Genomic DNA, 18,625 nt, shown 5'->3' on the forward strand with positions numbered 1-18,625 from the left:
ATAAATTTTCCAACTCAGGAGAGCATAATGAGATATCTTCTGGTTTGGCTTGGCATGGACCCAGCCTACAGAGGTCCATAACATGTTCCATGCTGTGCAATGTCTTGGCTACAGTCTTGTTCCTCTTATTTTGTGGCTGTAACATCCCCACTTTGCTGTTGTGAGTTGTTCAAATTTGTCCTGTTCTTTCACAAACATTTTGAAAATTTTTTTCTTAATGCTAGTGCTTTATGTTGGTCCATCTTCTCACCAGAAAGGAGCCACCAGGGGGACTGTAACCTCACTCCCTTTTCCTTACAGTCTCATATTAGCACACAGATTTAGTTTTCTGTTCCTATGTCCTATTTTATTACTATTCAGGTAACACCAGTCCCTTCTGAACTATGTAGGATACTGCTTCTTTGTGTAATAAAAAACAAGGAGTCTCTACATCTTCTAGTGCATTAAAGACAAAAAATAGTTCAGGGCCATGAGTAGTATGAATAGTTTAAACCACAAAACTAAAGGCCAATTATATGTTGTATTTCATAGAACCACAGAAAGGTTTGGGTTGGAAGAGACCTTTGAAATCATCTCATTCCAATCCCCCTGCCATGGGAAGGAACACATTCCAGTAGAACAGGTTGCTCCAAGCCCCATCCAGCCTGGCCTCAAACACTTCCAGGGATGGGACAGCCACAGCTGCTGTGGGCAACTTGTGCCAGGGCCTCACCACCCTCCGGGAAATGAGTTTCTAATCTAAAATCCTCCTCTTTTAGTTTAAAACCATTGTCTCTGACGTCCTCTGGATTTCCCTAGGTTTCTCTGCCACAGCTTCAATTTCTGTTTGCTTTCAGGTACAGCTACTTCATTGTTTCATAATATAACTAAATAATATAATAATATATAACTTGATTATAATGGAAGTGAAGAAAGACTGCTGTTTGGAAAAGACTGACTTTTAATTGGATACTTCATTTTTGAAACATGAGCAGATGATATCGTATGTTTCTCTTCCATGAAGGATGAAGGATTTTGCTGGCAGAAAACGTATGTGAGTTTTAAATTCAACATATTATTTCATTCTGTACCCCTCAAAAACATACAATTATTGACATAAAAGACAAATCAAAGAGTCAGGTGCCTTTATTGGTTGCTGCCTTGCTGGGGGTTAGGTGTCCTTCCTTTTGTTTCTTCTCACCTATAGAATTTTTTGCCCCTTAGTTTTGGGGAAAACCTGATTGCTGGTACTTAGTGGGTGCGGGGGCAGCTGGGGGCTGGCTGGTTTCTTCAGCTTGAGAGCGAGACACTCGCTGGGAGCTGTTGCGGCTGAGAGAAGGGAATTCGCCATCACCCAGACAGAGCTACTGCTGCTGCTTCTTCCTTCTTTCTTTGTGGGCCTCGCACCCCCATCCTGCCGGGACATCCTGCAGTACCAGGCACCGCCACAGAGCTGCTGATCCACCTCATCCACCAGCCCAGGATCTCAGCTCATCCCTGCTGTTCCAGCTGAGTGTTCCTCAGAGCCCTGCAGGAGCACCGGCACTGACTGCCCGAGGGGTTTGTGAAGCAAAGCCTCTCCTCCATCCCTTCCCGTCTCGGCCGAGAAGGCTGTCACGGGGTCCCTGCTTCTGTTTTGTTGTTAATGCTGTAGTTATTGTTGTTTGTGTGCCTTGTTATACACACTGGTAAAGAACTGTTATTCCTATCCCCAGATCTCTGCCTGAGAGCCCCTTGATTTCAGAATTACAATAATTCGGAGAGAGGAGGTCTTCATTTTCATTCCAAGGGAGGCTCCTGCCCTCCCTAGCAGACACCTGTCTTCTAAACCGAGACACACCTGCATGAAGCTCTCTAGGAATATAGCCAGGCTTCTCCAGCCATGCCCTAAGCTCTCACCTCTCTCTTGAGGAGTTTAAACAATCTCATGTAGATGTGTCATAGCAAACCTAAGCCAGAGCACCCAAATTGCATCATGCTATTAATAGTTTCCTGTGAAGAACAATACCTAATCAGTTTTTATTTTACAGTTTGAGTGTGGTGGCAGGCAGGTCTTCTTCGTGATCTTTTGACAAAATAAATAGCTCAAAAAAATCAAGTTAATACCAGAAAATCCCCAAATTATTTAGTCTGGTTATGCCATGTACCATGACATTAAAAATATTAATTTTTAACTATAAGAATTAATTCTTCACTATGGAGTTGGAAGTAGATATCTTTAAGGTGCCTTCCAACCCAAATCAACCTATGATTCTATGTGTCAAATGGAATAAAAAAAAATTATGCTTCTGCATTTAATTTCTTATTCTGCTGTTCACATGTCTCCCATATTCTGCTTTTACAGGTGGACTTTTGTAATGGAACTTCTAAGCACAAAAGGCTTGTGCTGAAGCAAGGAAGACTCTGCTCTATCCAAATGATGGGACCATCACCTAGCAATGATGAGTTTTATATCAGTACTGAACTGCCAGTCTAAAAGCCACAAGGGAGTGTTGTTTTGGGGAAAAAGTGTTAACCTCACCAAACTGTTTAGGTGGTGGGAAACACAGCTGGACCAGCTGAGTTTTAAATGCTGGGAAGTATGCAGGAGTTCTTTTCTTGTACCCTATGGAAAAAGCCTCACATGAATGGCTGTAGTGGAGCAATATCTTGCCTCTCATCAGGACCCATCCCACTACTGTCTCTCATAAGCAGACCCAACAGTATGATACAGTGTGAGCTCTGCCTCAGCTTGGCACATTTATAATAATGAATTTCTTTTTCCAATGGAAAACTGGAATTATAACAATGTGGTTTTGCTTTTGTGTGTGTGAGACACTTCTCTGTGACATGGCATGAGAGTGAACACAGTGGTGCTGGTTTAATGAGTACTCTATAATCTTAGAGGGTTTTTTCCAAATTTAATTACTCTATGATTAGTGTTTTCCTTATCCTCAGGCCTTTCTTCAAATAAACACCAGTAGGCTGCTGATCAGTTCCCTCCTTTGAGGAAAGCATGCCTTTGAGGTGAGGAGGCTTAACAAGGGCTCACATCACCAGAATCTCTGTGACCCCAGGCTAATAAATCACTTGCTGTGCTCTGTGCCTTGGCACCCCAAGCCTTTGGCCATCTACCTTCTCCACAGGGCAGTGTAAAGATAAAATCCGTTTGTGACTGAGTCACTTGGATACTGTTGGCACTTAGGGCAAAATTAAAAGTACACAAATAGAAAAATGCATCTTCTAGAGTTTACTGAAAGAAATGAGACCCATAATTAGCTATTTCTTAGGTTCCCAGCCTCTTTTGCACAAAAGGGTCTTTTTTGTCTCTCACCTGGGGACTGGGGAAACTTTTTTGGTGGAAACGATCTTTATCTTCGTAATGAGAGATGCTGGCTTGGAAAGTATTTAAATTTCTTCATCATATCAGGAGAAGCATAAGTAAACCAGGTTGTCTGGGGCTATAAACTACCTGGTGTTATGCTCCAGACCCTTCCCCAGCTCTGTTGCCATTCTCTGGACAAGTGCTGGCTTGTCAATGTGTTTCATGCCTGTGCCCACATAGTGCTCTGCATTGGCCCAATCACAGGGAATGAAGAGACATCACTGCCTCTTTCTTCTCTCAGAGAACCCAAGCCAGAGACTCAGCCTGGTGCTTCCTGCAAAAAATAAACATGTGAAAACAACTATATAAGCATAATCTGGAGCATATACCTGCTATCCTGAGTCACTGTCACCCTTTCTATGAGGTATCTTTTCTGCCAACAACCAGAAATTTCCAGCAGCAGCTTTGCAGATTGCTTGCCTACCATAATGATGCCAAAGTGATTTTTGCTTTTATATATACTTTATATATATTTGTAGCTCTGTAGACTAGTATTGTACAATTATATCGTTTCCTAACTCAAATACTTTTCCTATCAGGCAAATTTCTTTTCTAATCTTACTTCTTCTGGGAATCAAGACCAAGATACCTTCCCAAGATGCTTTCTCATGTGTTAGATATAAACAACCAGCCAGAAGGGGAGCTTCAGAAGGGGTTGAACCAAGAGGGGGAATGATTTCATTACCTGTATTTCTAATTGGGGATTCTTATCAATTATGCTAATTTACCAAACTTGTAAAACTGTATTTTCCCCATATCCCATGTGCATTTTTGATGCATTTTCAGCATGTATTTCAGCATGTGGTACACCTGGAGGGACCCTTCATTAAATGGTAGCTGCATTTTTATCACCTTAACCTTGCTTGGCTCTTGATTTTAGGGGCTTAAGGCAACAATACCAGAATGGCCAAACCCCCTTGACTCGTGAAAGTCTCTGTAATGCACCCTTCCTTTCAGTGAATACCCACATATTTCCAAGGTATTTTTTTGTTTGGGAGAGCAGTTTTGCTTCATTTAGCTGATGGTCAATTCTAGTGATGTTATTTTTCTGCAAGCTCTCAGAATCCTGTGAGACAGGCAAAAAAACTGGTTTTGCAGCTTTGCACTGTAAGAATTATTGTTTAAAATAATAGAAAGGAGAACAAAGCAATACATTACAATGAGATATAGTGAGACCAATAGTAATTTGGTTGAAGAGATTCACGTCTCAAAGTTTGTTATTTCTTCCTCTGCAGACAAAGTAAGCACACAGATATTAATTTCAAATATGTTTTTATGAGTAAATAGCACAAAATTATGTTTGAGATACTTAGAATCATAAAATCATAGTATGGTTTGGGTTGGAAAAGCTTTTAAAGACCATCTAGTTCCAAACTCCCTGCCATGAGCAGGGACATCTACTACACCAGGTTGCTCCAAGCCCTGACCAACCTGGCCTTGAACATTTCCAGCCACAGCTGGGGCAGCCACAGCTTCTCTGGGTAACCTGTGCCAGGGCCTCACCATCCTCATCCAGACTAAATGTTGAAGACCTAAGATTTCTTACAGGATTCATAGCATTGTATATGTGTTCCTCTGCCTGGTAGCTTGTGGTTGTCTTCTCCTAGGTTATTTTTTTATTTGGAAAGTGTGAGTTTAAGCTGTCAAGAGCCTCAGGAAGCTGGTGAGCATCATTCCTGCCCCTGATGGTCATTCCCTGAATTCATCATATGATGCCTGAAGATCATTGCTATGACAGTCATGGAAAGATGTTGAGGAATGGGAAAGTCTGTGTTGTGTTGTGACTGCTGAAGGGAATCCAGATGAAACACCATTTCTGTTGTATTGCATTACTTTACATGTTACATTCTCCCTATTGTCCTCACTCTGGATCTGTGGTTGTGTTGGTTCCTTCCCCCTCACTCCTCCCCTCTGGTTTCCTCCCCATTGTCTGTGACCTGCCTTCCCTCTTCCCCCTTTCCCTCTCTTCAAAAGTTCGGCCCGAGAGACTTTCACCCTCTTTCTGCTCTGGAACCATTCGGATTAAAAACTGGGACACGGGAAGAGAGAACCTCGGTTGTCTTTTATCTTTTGTCCTTGCTAAATGCCCTTTCCCCCTGGTGGACTTCCTGGGGGTGAGAGCAGTAGGACATTAGCAAATTTCAGTGAGAAAATAGCAGAACATGTGTGAAGAGATCAGGAATCTGGAACTCTTCCCTTCCTCTCAACTGAATCTTCTATACCAGAACCAGACTCAGACCCTTCCTCAGCTCTCCTTTTGACCTTGTTAATTCCAGGATGTGTAAGTGTCCTCTGCTGGGTCTGGCTGGAAGAGGGGTCTGTGCTTGGGCAGGCAGGCAGGGTGTGGGCAAGAAGCCCCGAGACCTACTTTGTAAAGCCCTGTAAGCACACCCATCTCTTGGGAAGCTCCTGCTGCTTGTGTGTCATGGCATGGATGGGAGTAGTATTTGCCCTCTTAGACACTGCTGGTTCAATGCATGGATAGCTTGAGCACTCAGCTGGAAATTCCAAGATCCTCCCAGACTGTCTCCCCAAGGACCAAGCAATCCCTACATCTCTGGTATCACCCAAGCAACCCCCTGGTAGAGCAGTGGTCATTGGTCTGAGTAGGACACAAAACCAGAGTAAGACACAGGTGTCTTGGGTACAGGCCAGTTGGAAGATACGTACCCAAGTTTGGTTTCTTTCAAGAAAGAAACCAAAAACCTTTTATAAATTCATCTGATGTTCTTGAAAAATTGAGGATCTACGTTTATTTCAGAAACTTAATAGGAAATTAAAGCTACATTAAACGCAGAGGATCCCTTACTTCATCTGAGTTGATTGTCTACCAAAGTAGCTAAACCTGGCACCTCAACCAGAGCCCTGCTGGAAGGCACTTTAGCTCCTTCCTCACACATGCATGCAGGTTTTCTTATTGAGGAAACCAGCACAGGAGGAGTAGAGGAAAAGGTGCAGCTGGGTCTCTTTCCTATACAGGAATATATATATTTTCTCACATTTAGGCGTGAGAAATGCTGCTTCTTCCTACTGTTATGCTGTTCCCCAGTGCCCATCTCACACTCCAGCCATTTCAGGATGTACATAATAAGTGACCTTCTGCCAAAAATCCCTTTTCCTTCCACACTCTTTTCCAGGTATGGATTTGGGGAGCAAGCTTGGGCATCCAGGCATTAACTAACTTAGAAGTGTAATCTTCTTTTGGATCCCTTAATTGGATGCTTCATTCAGGATGTAAATTCTTCTGCTCTTTATCCCCAAGGAGATTATTAGAAATACCATCTTGATGCACTCATGCGACCCGCACACTGCACAGGACAGACTCTGGGTGGAATGCCAAGTTGTGTAGCACAAATTGTCAGCCAGTGTCTCCTGGCTGAAGGTTATGTGTCGCTAAAGGACACAAAATGATTCACACAATCACTGTTAGTGTCAGAACAAAACCTGTGACTCCAGTATTTATAGATTCTCAGCAATGACCAGGGATTGGATAACTAAGTTACCACCTTCCCAAGCACACTGGCCATGTGAAACATCCATCAAAAGACATTTCTTAGAACGATGTGATAAACAACTTATGTACAAGAGTTCCATGGGAAAGTAACTAAAACTATGAAAACATCATCAGAAGGCTTAATTTTCAGGGCAACAGTTATGATGCTCTTCACTTGCATATTTTGTGGTTGTTACATGCCCTTAAGTGTCCCATACAGGATCATTGTTTCAATTTTTTTGTTGTTGTTGTTTTTTGGGTTTTTTGGTTTTTGGTTTTTTGTGTGGAGAAGAATTATTTGTCGTTTTTTTCACTAGCAGAAAGAAAATATGTAACAGATCTTTCGATTTAAAACTAAAATGAAAAATCCATCATGCAGCAGAAAGAACTTTGAATAATAGCTTTCAGACCAACTCCAAGAAAGGCAAACAGGTCTCACTGTATTTTAAGTGATCCACGGCCCTGTACATCTGCCCCAAAATATTCAGGCTCCAGGCTGCCAGCAAAAGACAGACTGGAGGTTAAGTGCTTGACTTTCCTGAAGAAACTGTACTTGGCCAAAAATTACTTTGGCTCAAAGGCTCACTGAGGGATGGACAAAGTTTCAGCCCAGAGCAGAATCTAATGCCAGTAGCTTGCTCAGTTGCAACATTTTAACTGGAAATTTATTGAGGGAGTTTTGTTTTGTTTTTCTATTGCTTCTCTTTGCAAAATTGAAACTTGTTTAGTAACACTGTTTCAGTCTTTTATGTGGATTACCAGACACTTAAGAAAATCAAACAAACAACAGAAGCTCAGAGTCAGCAAGATTGTAATGAAAGGTGGACTGGTGACCTCTTGACAAACCTTCAGCTGAGATTTTGGCAGAACTAAAAATAAAGAGCTGTTTTCCTTATTTGCTGCCAGCATTTTAAAGTTTACACCAGTTTAGCTGGGCACCAAAGAGGCACTAAATGTGGACAATATAATTTCCAGCACAATGCATGGTGTTTGGCTCCCCTGACAAGGCTGTGTTTGTGGAAAGTATTGTACCTCATGGTCTTTAACTAAACACAGGTGAAGATTACACAGATGAATTTATTGGTAAAGTCTGGGATTACTTCAGCTGTTACCATGCAAGAGAAAGATAAACAGAACTAATAAAGTGATGGACCTTAAAAAATCCTCCCAAGACTTCAGCCTATCAATAATTTGCACAGTGATTCAACAGAAGCTGCACTTGTAGGAGCAAGGAATATGGGGCTCTGAAGACAATTATTTGGTTTCATAATAGGGTTGGTAGATGTCTCTCCATGTGTCTAAGTGAATGTCTATCTAAAGGCACCACTAAGTCTGTCTGATAGCAAAAGAGAGTGTCATTGAGCTCAGGGTCAGGACCTCAGAGTTGCAGTGTCTGACTCTCTCCATAGTTTAAAGTTGTTTATTTAAACCCAAACTTTGTTTTCTGGTCCAGCTCAGATATAACCAAGCGCAGCACACCCCTACGGACATGTGAAATTTCCATTATTTATACCTTATGGGATTAACTCCAATATAGGACACAAAACTGTCTACCAGGCTAAATCTTAGAAACTACGTAATTTCTTTTATGCCTAATCCACACCCATCTCTCATACCACCCTTGAATCACACCCAAATTAAGGGCATGGTTTCTTTATCCAAAACCCATAAAGTTCCCAAGAGGACTTACAATGTCTGTGATTATATGTCTATATGATTACACCAAGTTTATGTTCTTTCCTGCTTTACAGTTCTGGAGGGAATTTGCTCAGGGACTTCAGTCTACAAAACACCCCACTCTAGTCTGCATTAACATTCAGAGTGAAGGCAAAGGTGTTGAAGAATAATAGCAAGATGATGGTTCCCTGTGTAGTGCTCTCAAAGGAATTCTGGGCAGGATGAAAGCTGTTTTGCCAGGGAATTAGCTGAAATTCACAGCTGGAGGGGATTGACTCACATATAGAAATTGAAGGGCTGAATAGAGTCTGAAAATAAATAATAGTAAAAGTAATTTTTATTTTTTGGCCCTTTTTTTGAGGGGCAAAATTAATTTCTGCTCAAGCTGGGTGGAATAAGTGGGTTGGAATAATCATAAGATATGACTGATGATTATATTAATCAGTGTATTGGGTCAGTCAGAAAATACTGGCTCTGCTTCAGTGACATAAATGGGGAAAAAATTGATTCAGGGTTCGTGTTAAGCAGCAGAGGGACACAGTTAGTGATGTATCATACCTTTATCCCTGCACACCAATGTAATTTGCTCAATGGGTAAGTAACCATGAAAAGTGAGTCCAGAGGAAGCCACAAGGATGCTCCAAGGGCTCCTCTGCTCTGAAGACAGGCTGGGAGAGCTGAGGGTGTTTAACCAGGAGAAGAGGAGGCTTTAGGAAGACCTCAGAGCCCCTGACAGTGCCTAAAGGGCTTCCAAGAGAGCTGGAGAGAGACTTTGGACAAAGGCCTGGAGGGACAGGACAAGGGGCAATGGCTTCCCACTGACAGAGAGCAGGGTTAGATGGGATATTATATATGGCAGAAAATCTTGGCTGTGAGGATGTTGAGGCTCCGGCACAGGTTGCCCAAAGAAGCTGTGGATGTCCCATCCCTGGAAATGTTAAAGGCCAGGTTGGACAGTTCTTGGAGTAACCTGGTGTAGTGGAAGGTGCCCCTGCCCATGGCAGGGAGTTTAGAACCAAAGATCTTTTAGGTCCCTTCCAACCCAAACCATTGTTAATCTATGATGAATATTTGAAATCATGTCCAATCTCAGTGCTTTAGGCTTTTCTTTCTAAACCAGTGGTTGCTCTTTCCCTGTTTCCCCAGATTCACACCAGTACAGTCCATGGGAATCAAAGTTCTTCCTGAAGTAAACGTGGCAAAGCATCAAGGGAAACTGGTACAGTTATTAGTCCTCCTGACCCAGTCTGTAAGAAATGCCATCAATATGGCACTGTCCTGCATGTTATCCAATGTGGATATGTGGATAGAAATAACTACTAATGACTAAGCAGATTGGTTGCTTCTTCTGCTGCACCAGGAAACCAGCACAACACAAAGTCCATTGGCATTTACCAAAATCTTGGTTATACTACAGTTTTCCCTCCCAGCGTATCCAAGAACTGTGAACAACAGAAGATTGTTGTGGCCATTAAAAGCTGGGCATTAGATACTTAGAATTCCATGCTTAACTGCCTCCTACTCCACAATACAGACCAAAGCTGCTGATTGCCTTTGCACAAAAGATTACTCTTGACCTGTCTCTTTTCTTAGCACCATTTCATTCACTTTCTGTCTTATAAATGCTGCAGCAAATAACATAGGTATCTCTGTGCCCTATTATGTAGGGCACTGGCTGCTTCTCTCCAGCCCTTTATCTCACCATTATAAAGTCTTATGAGCTTCTTTTTCTCACTCTCGCAGAGTTTGCTTTTGGCCTGGAATAGCTGGGGAATTTCCACTTAAAAATTATTTATCAGGAAGCCTACATGGTGATTTTTAAATGTCACAGTCTTTTAATCTGAAAGACAAATTTTATCTGGTGTGTGGGAATAATGTGCAGGGGTTGCTGGTCGACACATTTTTTTGTCTTTTCTCAAAGTCACTTCTGACTCCAGGGCTTTTGTGGGATGTCCCTGCCCAGGGAAGCAAAGATTTAGTTTGAAGTAAGCAGTGTTAAAGGGCTTTAACGCATGGGAAAAATAAATTCCACTCTGCCTTGGGGGATGTGTCCTGTGAGCCGGGAAGAGTTGCCCCACCCCTGGACCCCTTGTGGGGGTGGCAGCCCAGGGGTTTATGATTGGTTTGTGCCCCAGGGGTTTCTCCCTTGCTGTGTTCCTACTAGACCCCAGCCTTAAACTCTGGCCTGACTCTGTCCCATAAAACTCCCACCCTGCTTCTGTTCTGGGTTCTCTGTCCCTGATTTAAGGTGAATAAATGGTTTCCTGAGCTTAAACAAGCAGAGACCCCACTCATTGAATTCTCATGCCGGTCACCAATAACTGTGGCCTCCCTGGACATGATCCTGTGGCCCTGGCTTTATGCAAAATGTTGAGTTTCATAGAATCATAAAATGGTTTGTATTGGAAAAGACACGAAAAACCATCTAGTCCAACCCCCCTGCCAATGGGCAGGGACACCAGGTTGCTCCAAGCCCCATTCAGCCTGGCTTTATATTACCTCCCAGACTAATATTATCTCAAAAGTGTCTTGTTTCATTTCTAGGTTCTTTAAGGCATCAGTATCACTTCTCATGGTGGTTTCCAGGCTGTTAATGAGAAGGCACCCAAAAAACAGCCTCTAAGGCACACCCTGGGGATGTCCCCACCTTGCACATGTTGAGGTCACACGTTGGTGAAGTTTCTGTCTGGAGGCTGTGCAATTGTCCTTGTAGCAACATCTGGAGTCCAGTCCCATCCCAGTCTCTTCTTGTGCAGGCCAATGGAGCTGGACAGTGATGGAGGGGTGTGATCATAACTGAGCCAAGCAGTGTTGCCAGGATGTGTTCTTAGGTGTTCATCCTAAGACACTCATCCATGACACTCATGGCACCCATGCCATGAGCACTCACTGCACTGCATAGTTGACTATTTTGACACTGGGTGGTGTGTCAGCAACACTGCCCTGAAGCCTGGGAGAAGGGATGAAGTGGCAGAGCAAGGATTTGACAGAGGCTGGGCTTGAAATGAGCAAAAGTGATCAATTCTGAAATCCTAATCCTACTGATGTGATTTTCTAGTAGATTTTTTTTTTTTTTTTGAGATAGCTTCTAAGCTCAATTTAGCATAACACTGGTAAAAGGAAGATAGAGGTTCTTTGCTGCTCAAATTACCCCTGAACTCAGTTGTCTAAGTCCAGTGTTTGGCTATATGTTCTGAGACAAAATCCACATGTATTGTGTTATAGGTTTTGGTAGCCTGGATGTTTTCAGAGCTGTCTCAGCTGTAAGTAGCTCTTGAGGACTCGTGGCCTAAGAAAGTTTACAATGATTTCAAATTATCTTCCCCTAATTTGTGATAGTAATTTCTGAGAAGGGCAAGACATACTTGAAAACCTACTTCTGCCTTTGTGCGTGGGTAGAGTTTTGTGTGAGTCTAAGCTGGTCTCAGTCACCACAATCCCCCTGCTGACAGATCTGGAGGGTAAAAAGTCCCCCAAACCTTCTCCTGCCACCACAAGTGATGCCACTCAGAGATATGATGCGATGTTTCCTCCAGCAGCAAGGTCTCCATTGCATAGGCTGCTTCCATTTCTTCATTTCCTCTGCCTTAGCCTGATGTCATCTCCTGCTTTCACTCCTACCTAGCAACCTTTGCATCCTCAGAGAGCTTGCATTTTAATTATTTTTATCAGTACCTACTTGCAAACCTGCTGTGAGAATGTCTCATTCCTTTGTCTGGTGGAAACTGGGTCTTGTTCACAAAAAAGGGGCTAAAATGTAATATTGCAGCATCACACAAAATTAACTGCTTATGAAGCTCACATATATACAGGTCTGAAGGCAATAAACACTTAAACTCTTCATTCCCAAAACCTGTAAGGGATTTTGAAGCCTTGAGCATGGGATGGATTCACATTAAGCTTTGCAAAGAGGTCAGGTTTCTAAAGAGGTTGTTCCAAATTTGGCTGAAACTGAACATAAAGAAACACCATTTCTATCTAGGAGTTGTCTGATAGTCAGTAATAAGCAGAACCTAACAGCCAGGAGCCTACGGAGCATTAAAAGGTTAAACAAAGGACACTGTGATGTCCTAAGATGAATTCTTCTGCTTAGGAGAGGTCTTTGCTATTCAAACTGTCAGGGGACTGGACATCTGGGATGTGTCTGCAGTAGGATGTGTCAGTGAGTGGTAGTTTCTTCCTAAGAATTTGTTGCTGTCAAGATAAATCATCTTGTGCAAGTCTTTGAAGTAAAGAAAATAAGATTTTCCTTCTTCCCACATTTTGCCAGGGTGTGCTCCTACCACAAGGCCAGAAGAGAGCAAGTCACCTAAGGAAACCATTGACAATTTCACCTCAAGTTGGTGAAGATTGCTCAAAGCAAGGCCGGACACATTTGCTGCAACAACTTGCCACAAGATTTTTGCCTGCTTTTTCTCTTGTAAGGAATTCTTTTCATACTTCACCTTCAGCCAGTTACAGCTCACTTTGTTGCTTGCCATTTTGATGCCACTATAATTCTTGGGAGGTATGTGTGATTTGTATGTTGGAGTAAAGACACTTTAATCTGCAGGGCGTGATTCAATGCTAGGTTTGATCCCAACTCTGCTTTCCTGCTGGAGCCACACCATATATTCTTATCTCATGGTGATGGATAAGGAGTGTTTTGGGATAATACCTGGGTGCAGGTCATTTTTGATGGGAAGGGATGGGAAGGAGCCTCAGGACACCTCACCTGACCCAATGATGTATTCAGTCATAGCAGATCATGCTGCACATGTCTGCAGTTGATACACAACAGAAGAGATCCATTTGGGTTTGCTCTGAGGAGCTGGGAGCTTTCAGAAAGGATACCAGATATCTTGGAGATAATGACCAGCAATTTTGACTCAGCTTGATGTAGGTGAGAAGAACAGAGATGGGAGCTCTCTTCCAAAGCCCTTGTGAGTGATGATAAGATGCACAGCACATTGCAGAGCCTAAGATGACGAGGTGGTGAGCACAGTCTTCCATCACCTCCAGCCCACTCTGGATGTGGCCCAGGATGTATCTTCATGGCATTTACATGACTCTGTCACCAAGTAAAGTTTCTTTTAAGGATGTAGCTGATTGTGCAGCAAGACTGTGGAGTTACAGGGAGGGGACAATGTGAGCTGGTTAATCATTTTAAACCATACATTTCTCCCCCCGCTTTTCTTTTGAGTTCAATTTTTAAAATGGTCTGTAAGGTTTTTTGCCAAATACCAGTTCATTACTTTTTTCGGTGAAACTGTCACAGCTGGGGACTTTCCATGGTTATTTGGAAAAAGTGATGCAACTTGTAAATCACGTCTTAATTTGACTTAAAATATCTAAGCCTCAGACAACATGACATCATACTGAAGATAATACACATGCTCAGAAATTCAGCATCATTCCTTTGAAAACTGTCTCCTGCAATAGAAGTCACATTTATTTTTATAAAAAATAGTTAAATTCTATGCCTGATCCTAAAATGAGATAATCAAATTTATGCATCAGATATATCTTTTTTCTACTTCCTGACTGATAACAGGACCATACAAGAGAATAACTGAAGAAATAAATGGCTGTTGAATAATTTTAATGGTATTTCAGTAAGCCACTGGTAAGTTAGCTACATTTCTTTTGATTTATTGGTCCAATAAAGAAAAAGCATGGCCTGGAGTTCAAAACCTACATCTTCAACTAAATACAAAATCACAGAGTCAGAGAATAATTTGGGTTGCAAAATACCTTAATGATCATCCAGTTCCAATGCCCTGCCATGGGCTGGAACATCTTCCACTACACCAGGTTACTCCAAGAACTGTCCAACCTGACCTTTAACATTTCCAGGGATGGGGTATCCACAGTTTCTTTGGGCAACCTGTGCCAGAGCCTCAACATCCTCACAGCCAAGATTTTCTGCCATATATAATATCCCATCTAACCCTGCTCTCTGTCAGCAGGAAGCCATTGTCCCTTGTCCTGTTCCTCCAGGCCTTTGTCCAAAGTCCCTCTCCAGCTCTCTTGGAGGCCCTTTAGGCACTGTCAGGGGCTCTGAGGTCTTCCTAAAGCCTTCTCTTCTTCTGGCTGAACACCGTTAGTTCTCCCAGCCTGTCTTCAGAGCAGAGGAGCTCCAGCCCTGAAAGCATCTCCATGGACTTCTCTCTGCTGGAGCACCTTACAATGAAGACCAAGACAAAACATCATTTTATATCTCATCCCTCTACACATCCTGGGTAACCAAGTGTCCCATCTCCTTATGAAGAGGCACACATTTTTCCTAGTTTATATTTTATCACCAAAATACCTTTAGAAGTTTTCCTTGTTGCCCTTGGCATCCCTGGCCAGATTTAATTCTGCTAGGGCTTTAGCTTTCCTAACCTGATCCCTGGCTGCTCAGACAACTTCTCTGCATTCTTTCCATGTTCCCTTCCCTTGCTTCCATCCTCTGAAGGTGTATTTTTGGTGTTTGAGTTTGTCCAGGTACTTCTTGTTCATCCATGTAAGCCTCCTGGTGTTTGTGTCTGAATTCCTCTTTGCTGGGATGCATTGCTCCTGAGCTTGAAGAGATGATCCTTAAATATTTAACAGCTTTCTTAGGCCCCTCCTCCCTCTGGGGCTTTATCCCATGATACTGTTCCAAGCAGGTCCCTGAAGACATCAAAGGCTGCTCTCTTGAAATCCAGGACAGTGAGTTTGCTGTGTGCCCTCCTCTCTGTAAAGATTTTGAGCTCCATTCAATACTTCATGGTCACTGCAGCCCAGGCTGTCCTGGAGCTTTCAATTCCCCACCAGCTTCTCCTTGTCCAGGAACCAGGTCCATCATAACACCTCTCATCCTTGGTATCTCTATCACTTGGAAAAGGAAATCATTATCAACATTTTCTAGCAACCTCCTGGCTTCTGCCCTACTGTGTTGTCCCTCCAACAGGTATTGGGGTGGTTGAAGTCCCCCATGTGAACCAGAGCTTGAATGTGTGGTTACTCCTATCTATAGATCATCTTATCCACTTGTTCTTCCTGCTCACATGGCCTGTAGTAGAGCCCCCACTGCAATGTCACCTGTCCCTTTCTCTCCTTTGTTCCTGACCTGTGAGCTCACCCTCATCTGTCCCCAGGCAGAGCTCCATGCACTCCAGCTGGTCATTGACAACATCCACTGCTGTGTGTCCTTCCTAAAGAGCCTGTATCCCACCATTCCAACACTCCAGGCACAGCAGCCATCCCACCACATCTCCGTGGTCCTGATCTGTTTGTGGTGCTACATGTGTGTGCATCTCCTCTTGTATTCCCCATACTGTGTATATTTGCACAGAGCCATTTAAGCTGGCTTAGTGGCTGGAGCAGCCTTGTACTGCTCTTCAGGTGCTCTTCTGCTGACCTGTGATCCCTCTCTGGGTTCTGGGCATCTGTTGCTGGCCTTGGCATAAAACTGGTAGGAATGGGATGGACTGAGGTTCTCTTTCCCCAGCAACTTCAGTTTACAGCCCTCCTCGCCAGGTTGGGCAACTTGTAACCAAAATTGCTTTTTCCCTTTTCTGACAGAAGGACCCATCAGTTCTCAGCAGAGCAGGGTTCTCAAAGCGAGTCCCACATTCTAAATATCTGAATCCCTGTCTGTGGCACTAGTCCTGTAAGGATTTGTGGGTTCCCCAGATTCAACTGGACCTTTCAAATGGCTTCCCTTTGACCAGGAACATCCAGTAAAAAACTACCTGCACTCCCATGTCTCTCACCACCACACAAGGCTCTACAATCCCTCTTGATGCTCCTCATACTTCTGGCCCCATCCCTGGTGCTCACATGAAATAATGGCCATGGACCACAGTCAGTGTGCTGTACAAGCCTCGGGGTGACATCCCGGGTACAACATTCTCCTGTCATATGCTGCTGTTGAGGATAAAGTTTGAGAGATTCTTGTGATCTCAGATCATCGCTCTTCTGAGTATTTCCCAACAAAAATACTGGGCAGAATGTTAAATTAAATCAAAAATGCAAATGCATATCATTCAGTGAAAGTTTATCAGATGTCTCAGTTAAATGACCAAAACTGTGTTCTCTGTTTTTGAAAACTGACATAAGGCATGTACATATATTTGTACAATTTTTTATTCTTGCTTTATTCTTAAAAAAAATAAAATAAATCCTCATACTTTGCATCTTGAAGGGATTCATAGGACTTCATTCATAATAGATATTTTAAATAATTATTTAATAGATATTAAAAATAATGATTTAAAATAATGATTTAAAATAATTTAAAATGAAATTTCTTCAAAATGCAATGGGACAACATAGATACTACATCAAACTTATTTTGAACAAATACCTTAAGTCTACTGAAAAGCAGCTTCTTGGCAAGCAAAATAATCAAAATTACAAGTATATGATAGTATGTTGCTCTAGAATTTTTATATTCTCAAGATACCCAAGGGAAGAAAAACCACAGACTTTTCTTTATTTTTAAGGTCAAATTAGACCTTAAAACCTATATTTAGACTCTTTAAGGTTGATAATATTTCAAAGGTGCTGAGCACCTCTGCTTTCCATGGCCACAGAAAGCTTCTTGACACTTCTCTGAATGAGATCACATTTCTCAGAAAACCTAAACATGGTTTTAGGAGCCCAGTTTTGACTCATGCCTACAAATTTCACTCAGTAAAACTGTGTCTCTAAACTAAAGCCAAACTAAACTGAACTCTAAAGTACAGCAAACCCCAATGCTTCAGGGGGTCGTGAAAGATGTACATGGTGGTTGTAACCCTTTACAGTGAAATGTAGGTTTACCAAGGAATTTGATCACAAAAGTTGTGGCAAAGGCACCTCCAGGAAAAGTAACCAATAGTAATAAAGTTTATGAACTCTCTTGTGTGCTCAGAACATAGAGGCTGTAGAGTCCTTAGAAATTGTATCATGATGAACCCAGCAACATTTGAACACTGCTCCCTATCCTGCTCTGAATCCAGCCAGGGCCACCCCAGTAAAGAGAAGAGCTCATACCAGGATGAGGAAAAATCTCTTTCTTGGGTATTTTCCATCTTATTTCAGTTGAAGGCACCCTTCTGCCATTTCAAGGTTTCTGGTGGTTTCAATCTAGAGACATTGCAAAATTCCTCATCTCTTACAGCTCTCCATGCTATGTCCACTGGAACCATCCCCATTGTTATGAATAAGGTGTAGTGATTGGCTCATGTAAATGAGAAGGAGTTATTAAGTGTGGTGGGAAGAAGTTCTGTTAAGGTTTACAGTTCCTTTGACAGGTACTTTTGTTGTTCTAGTTTGGTTTTGAACCCTTTTCTGTTCGTCCTTCAATCCTCCTCTCCCCCTTTTGTGGTTACTGCCTGGCCGGTCTGGCTAACAGGGCTGTCAAAACATCTGGGGGAGGGTGTATACTTGCCCCTTGCAGGAGGGGCAGGGAGTGGGGGACACGTGTTGCTGGGAGGCTTGGCAGGATAACATCAGGATAACATCAGGATAACATCTCACCACCATCTCACCAAGATGTGAGAGGGGCTCCATCCAGCAGTGAAAGCCACGGAGCACTGGCTGACAGACCTTGGGAGGAGACAAATCTACCTATAAGGATGAGGCCACAGACACCAGGAGGAGCCAAATATACATATATGGGCAAAGCCACTGTGGGAAGTGCTGGGAGGACATATTAGGACTGTTTATGAATATTAATGTCGCTGATGCAACCTTGAGTGTCTAAAAGGCAGAGATGCCATTTTATGAGCTGAGCCTCTGGTGAGCAGAAAAAGCCTCACTATGCTCCCAGCACTGTCATTTCTTTGCTTTGCAACTTTAATGGGTTCTAATTAAATTTTATTTACTCACTCCTGCCTGGGATCTGAGTGATTTATAACACCATGAAAAGAAAAAAAACAGTGTCTGAGCTAAAGAAACCTGTGCAGCACCAAGCACTCTTTTGCAAGTGCAAGGTGCCCTGGAGGAGTATCAGCTGGGTCATGATTTTTCTTGTAGGCACCTGGCCATTGTTGAAATGCCATGAGACCACTGAATACATGCCAGTGGACCATCTCCAGATCAAAATTCCCTTTTCTTACCACTGACTTTCTTCTAAAACCCACAGCTCATAGCAAAAGTAGGACTGGGTGGTGTTTGGG

Source organism: Poecile atricapillus, chromosome 1 (assembly GCF_030490865.1).
Source record: "Poecile atricapillus isolate bPoeAtr1 chromosome 1, bPoeAtr1.hap1, whole genome shotgun sequence".
Classification (NCBI taxonomy): domain Eukaryota; kingdom Metazoa; phylum Chordata; class Aves; order Passeriformes; family Paridae; genus Poecile; species Poecile atricapillus.